This window comes from Myxocyprinus asiaticus, chromosome 35 (assembly GCF_019703515.2).
Source record: "Myxocyprinus asiaticus isolate MX2 ecotype Aquarium Trade chromosome 35, UBuf_Myxa_2, whole genome shotgun sequence".
Lineage (NCBI taxonomy): Eukaryota > Metazoa > Chordata > Actinopteri > Cypriniformes > Catostomidae > Myxocyprinus > Myxocyprinus asiaticus.
In genome coordinates, this window is record NC_059378.1 from 1,965,413 (window position 1) to 1,971,412 (window position 6,000).

Sequence of the window (6,000 nt, forward strand, 5' to 3'; positions counted from 1 at the left end):
TAGTCTCGGCATCATCCCACAAAGAGAAGCCAAAGGGTTGTTTCTCCAAGAGATGATTGGAGAGAGATCCCCTGCATCCTTCAGTGCTTCAGCAAAGGATCTACATAAGCTCTCTACGGAGCCTCAGCGGTATCAGTGGCCATGCTAGAACGTCACGGCTCATGGCACTAATATGGACCCTGTCAGCTCTTGTAAGGAAGGACTCCAACTGTTTCTGTTCACTTAAAAACCACTCACCATATAGAGGGTTTTTTTTAGCAGAAATCTGATTCTCTACATAGACAGAAATACAAAGTAACCCTGACTTTTAATTTGTTTTATATTACAGTGGCCCCAAAAAGTATACAATAGATATAATTTTGAAAATAAAGGCATGCAGTGTAGTGAAACTTTGTGTTTGCCAAATATTAAGTGTCCAAAAGACTCACAACAGAGTGCAACAATCTGGTTCTGGAAGCAAAAATCCCATTCATTTTCTCCAAAGGCGAATTGATTTTAAACGATAATTTATAAACCTTTAAAGGCAGACATACTGTGAGCTCCGAGGCTGTGAAACGTGTGGTATGGAGCATGTGGTATATGCTTCTGCTAAAGCCATCAGCATTTTAAAACAGCCCTCACATCAGGAATGACCTTTGATCACTTAAAGTGGAGAGAATGGAGAGGGAAGGTCACTAGGTTTTGAAACAGAGCAACAGTTTGTTCTTCTTCCTCAACACCTCTACATAGCGACTGAGTTGAATATTCCATTCCTTAATACTGATAATCCAATAATATTCCCAAGTACCACTGCCATCACTCACTCTCTCTCTCTCAACACAGTATATAAGGAGTCATGTTCATGAAACCCTGGTTTAAAAGACTCAGACTCTGTTCCTGACAATTGCATTTCCAATATAGATGGATCAATGCCGGCTTATGCATTTCTAATCACAGTAGCTTCCATGAATATTTGATGGGTCTATATTGCTCAGTTTTAACGGCATAAGATTACTGTCATAATCTACACTCAGGCATTCATGGGAAAGGAAGTTTTATTCAAAAGGATGGTGGGGTTTTCAGCTGAATTTTGTGTGTTCAACCTTGTCGTCTATTTTTGGGTGGCTATTTTGTTTGATTAAATAAGCTCTGGTATGTCTGTAAGAGGCAATCACACAGAGATTTTTGAAGAGCCTTGAGAGGTCTAATGAGCAGCATGAACCTCCACCAAAGCTCAAGTGCTGTTATATAGTATGATTTTTATTTCTTAGCAGAGCTTTCTGTGTAATGTAGTGATTGTGGGCATAGAAAAGTGTGGACACATGAGAATGGACAAGTGAATATGGACAGTACAGGAAACTAAACAGGTGAGTTTAAACAACTGAAATAAAACAAGTATGAACTTGTAAGAAGTCCAGTGTAACGGGTGAGAATAGACAGGTAAGTATGAATAGATGAAAGTGAACAGGACAGGTGTATGGACAGGTGAATTGGACAGTTAACAATGGACAAGTAAGCGAGAATAAACTGATTGGCATGGACAGGTGGAAATGGACAGGCGAGTTAAAACAGCTGAGAATAAAAGAGTATGAATAAGTTGTGAGTAAACGGACAAACAAGAGTAAACAGGTGGGACTGAACATGTTGATATGGAATAGTGAATATGGACAGGTGAGTTGGACAGAAAACAATGGGCAAGTAAGTATAAACAGGTGTGGCGGAACAACCCACCCCTCCCTCTCGTCATCGTCACCCCACCTCTTAGGGCCGTCCTTCAGCCAGGCCCATGACAGGAGTTGGGCAGGAGAAGAGAAGAGGTGCATAATTAATAAGCCTTGTTGGGTCAGCGGATGATGAGGCTCACCTGAATTGGATGGAGCCTAATCAATGCTGCAATAAAAACGCAGAGTGCGCCACTTCTCGGGAAGCCGGCTTCTATCTCCTTGTGTACACACACTGGCATCCTCACAGATCCATGAGCAGAGCAGGGAGTGTCCAGCCAAGTTAGATCCATTCCACACCCACACCCCTGGAGCCTCTGCACGAGTTAGATGAGATGCCAGTAGACTGCAGCATGTGTAACGGCCAATGGGCATGGATCCCTCACACCAGCCACATTCCCTTCACACTCGCCGGAGCTCCAGGTAAGACTGGCTGCCAGCAGAGCCGCCACCCCTCATGCCATGGACCATGGAATGGAAAGCGTGCAGCTGCCGGACCCCGCCCACATCCTGGATCCTTCCTCTGGGCACTCCACATCCTATATGACGCCCATCGCCAACCCCAATTTCCCCTTGGACACTTTATACCCCTTTTTGGACATTTTATGTTTATTATTATTTCTAATAAGCCCACTGTGTTTGTCTCTTTCTCACCCTGCCACACAGGTGGTATTGAAGATGTGAGTTTGAACAGGTGAGAATAAACAGATTGGCATGGACAAGTGAATATTTAAACAGCTGAGAATAACCGAATGTGAACCAGTTCATCATAACAAGAGAAAATGGACAGATGAGAGTAAATAGATGGGACTGAACAGGCTGGGATGGACAGGTAATTTTGGAAAGGTAACAATGGATAGGTGAGTTAAAACAGCTGAGAATGAAGGAGTATGAGCAAGTTGAGTGTAAGAATGGGCAGGTGAGAATGGACAGGTGAATATGGACAGGTGAGTTTAAACAACTTAGAATGAAAGAGTATGAACAATTTGAGTGTAAATGAGTCATAATGGGCAGGTAAGAATTGACAAATGAAAATAAACATCTGGGACTGAACATGTTGGTATGGACAGGTGTGCAGGACAGGTAACAAGTAAACAGCTGAGAATGAACAAGTTAATATGTACAAGCTGAATGTAAACAGATGAGATCTGAGTGTAAACAGTTGAGAATGGACATGTAAGAATGGACAAATGAGACTAAACTGGTGGGACTGAAGAGGTTGGTGTGGATAGGTGAAAATGGATGGGAGACTTGGACAGGAAACAATGGACAAAAAATTTTATCAGATGGGACTGAAAAAGTGAGTTTGGACAGGCGAGAATAAACAGGTGGGTATGGACAGCTGAGTAAAAACAGCTGTAAATGAACCAGTGAATATGTACAAGCTGACTGTACACCGATGAGAACAGACAGGTGAGAATGGACAAACAAGACTAAACAGGTGCGTATGGACAGGTAAGTTTAAACAGCTGAGAATGAAGGAGTATGAACAAGTTGAGTGTGAACGAGTGAGAATGGACAGGTGAATACGGACAGGTGAGTTGGACAGTTAACAAAGGACAAGTAAGTATAAACAGGTGGGATTGAGTAAGTGAGTTTGGACAAGCAAGAATAAACAGGTGGACGTGGACAGGTGAAAAAGTACAATGAATATGGCGAGGGCTTGTAACCAGAACCCTTTCTGGTTAACCACCTTCATGCTCAATTACCTTCATCCTCAATGCTTGGAATACCAGATGAACAGCAATTCAGGAGAGAAGACAGGTGGCCAAAGCATAATTCAGACAGGACAGAAATGTATGCAGGATTCTGTCGGCTTAAGCTGGATTTCATAATCCCCATCTGAATATCAGCCAGGATCTGTGAAAGGAGCTACATATTCCCGAGACCATTTCAGCATTTAAGCTTTTAAAGTTAAGCTCTTTCAGTGCAAAGCCACTGCTGTATAAACATTCACAGGAAGGTTGTCCTACACAAATTTTAAGGAGGATATTTTCAGCACTCACGAATCTTGCTGTCATTACAGCCTCATAAAATATGTGTGAAAACTTTTTAGACTTTTTCAGGCAAACATTTTGACGGGGTCAAAGCCATTCAAACGCCTTCACTCTTTGGCTTTGTTGTTGCATTTTGTCATTTGTCTTTTCTTGCTGCTGCTTCATCTCTTTTCTCGCTCTGTCCTCCCCATATTAGAGAGTGAATGCATAAATAGAAGCACATTTCAAAGCCTCTTGCTAGTCTATCTCACTCTCTCTCTCTCTCTCTCTCTCTCTCTCTCTCTCTAGTCCTCCAGGGACAAGGCACTGAGATGAGCTCTATAGGGGCCGTGGAACATGAAGACGGGTATGAGAGGTGAAGGAATTTATAACCACTGTGAGTTACGAAGCTCTCCAATGTGCTGATTATAAGTCTGCATGGCAGGGTGTTAATTGACCAGACTAACAGTTCATTTGGTATCTGTCACACTAGAGTCGTCATCTAACCATGTTTGGAATCAAAATGAGTACGGAAATGAACATTTTTGAAAATAATCTCTATTTAATAATCTCTATTTAATAATCTCTCTTTTTTTTTTGATTATGGCTTGTGATTTGGTGATTTGAAAAGGCAGGTTGGTAGTGTAGTAATGTATGGTTGAAGTAAATCAGAATTCTGACAGAAAATATTAATTTTGACAGGTGAGAATGGAGAACACCTGTGGTGAGTTTGCCACCACTCTTGTCAGTCAGAACTAATGTAACAAGTGTGAAACATGTTCGTTTGCTCTCTCTCTCTCTTTGCCTGACAGCAAACAGATGAACTCACACTTTCTGTGACTTTTTCTGAACCGGTACTGTATGCCAACAGAGCACTGAAATCCTGTGCAGGTTCCAAAACTACAAAATCTCTAGCATCAGTAACAAAACTGTGCTGTGGTATCACCTTGGTTCTTTGGGCAGGGCACCATGGTAAGACCATGGTGTTTTGGGCATGGTATGGATGGGATTAGACACTACCATGATGGTAATACCATGGTCAATTTTTCTATCACTGTACCATTGAACCGATAGCATACTCTTTTGGGAAGAATGGAAGCAGCTAAATAAATTAGAGCTGTCAGTCCATTAAAAGATTTAATCGAATTAATTACATGGTATGTCAAATAAAATCAAATTAATCATAATTAATCGCATATATAAAAAACAATGATTCAATATGTAATGATTAAATAATTATAAGAAGTTATTTTTAAATAAGTATAAATAATATATAATATAATAACAAGGGCGTAGATCCCTTCACGCTGCAACTCCCCCCCGAAGCGCTGCTGCGAACGCCTACTTACATGACACATTGCGAATGATGCAATCGAGTCGTACTTAAAATCAGCAACATTTAATCAACAGTTTTATATTTTTCCATTGTTTTTAATTCAATAACGTAATCCTTCGCAATGCTTCATGGGATTCTAGTTCATTTTCTCATTAAAGACAATAAGTACAGAGTCTTGTACTTTGTCTTTTTGTCCGATTTTCAAATACTTTGTTGCTTCAAATCAAAGTTTGCAATGTTGTGATTCACCTCGGAGCTGGTTGGTTTGGTTTATGGCTTACAAGTGTTTTATGAAGAATTTTATGAAATCCCAATGACAAAATGAATAGGAAAAATCCTTTTGGAACCAAGAGAAGTGTTGCTGTCTCAGAATTCCCTGAAGGTGCAGGCACACATTTTATCTTCAAAGGTCACCCAAAATAAGACACTTCATTATAACAAAAACATGTTCATGGATGTACTGTAAACATGAATATTCACCTTCTAAGTTTGAAAGGGTCATATACATGCTGTTTTTTTTTTTTTTTATTATATGAGACTAATTTCTAAAAACAGAATTTTGTAGTTTATAACCATTTAAAAGGTCAGGTGTTAGTTTTTTTTTTTTTTTTCTGTGCCTTTAAGACTTCTTTAAGCAAGTACCATCTTCAAATGTGATTTCTGTATTATAATAATGTTTGAGGTTTCTGACTTTTCAGAGCTGTTTTTGCAGCTTGGCTTTGATAAATGCTCTTCATGGACTGGGAAGTTTAAAGTTCTGAAAGTAACAGTGTGTTTTCTTAGTACAATCCACTCTTTTATGATCCAACAGAATTTACATTTACATTTATGCATTTGGCAGATGCTTTTATCCAAAGCGACTTACAGTGCACTTATTACAGGGACAATCCTCCTGGAGCAACCTGGAGTTAAGTGTCTTGCTCAAGGACACATTGGTGGTGGCTGTGGGCATTGAACCAGCAACCTTCTGATTACCAGTTATGTGCTT